Source organism: Phacochoerus africanus, chromosome 7 (genome assembly GCF_016906955.1).
Source record: "Phacochoerus africanus isolate WHEZ1 chromosome 7, ROS_Pafr_v1, whole genome shotgun sequence".
In the NCBI taxonomy this organism is placed as follows: Eukaryota; Metazoa; Chordata; class Mammalia; order Artiodactyla; family Suidae; genus Phacochoerus; species Phacochoerus africanus.
Genome location: NC_062550.1, coordinates 89,115,676 through 89,116,086, shown reverse-complemented (window position 1 = coordinate 89,116,086; position 411 = coordinate 89,115,676). Strand labels below are relative to the sequence as shown.

Below are 411 nucleotides of genomic sequence, written 5' to 3'. Positions count from 1 at the left end.
AATATAAATTTGTGAAGGTAAAACACTTCTTCAACTCACATACTCTTGGTCATTATTAAAACAAAAATCTCCCGCCAGAAACCTAAATCATCTGGAGAGCATAAAAGTCCCGGCACACCATGTTCAACAGCTATCACTAAAACTGGAAGGGCATTTTGTTTAATTTATTCTAAACCATTTCTTCCTTTCATTGACGAAAAGAGTCCAAGGTGCCCAGAATGGATAACATGAATAGGGACAGGACAAGCGTCACGGTTTTCACACTTGCTGATGGCAGGCAAAAGGTAAGGGACCATTCCTTACCTTGAAGTAATATTTGAGCAAAACCAAAACAACAGCTCCTCGTTAGTATAGTGGTTAGTATCCCCGCCTGTCACGCGGGAGACCGGGGTTCAATTCCCCGACGGGGAG

At 42.6% G+C, this 411-nt stretch overlaps 1 non-coding gene across 1 annotated transcript; it reads left to right on the top strand.

Annotated features, from left to right (window-relative positions):
- The first annotated feature begins 339 nt into the window (after positions 1-339).
- TRNAD-GUC (transfer RNA aspartic acid (anticodon GUC)) lies at positions 340-411 on the top strand. The gene has a single exon. It is a non-coding gene; the product is annotated as a tRNA-Asp (tRNA).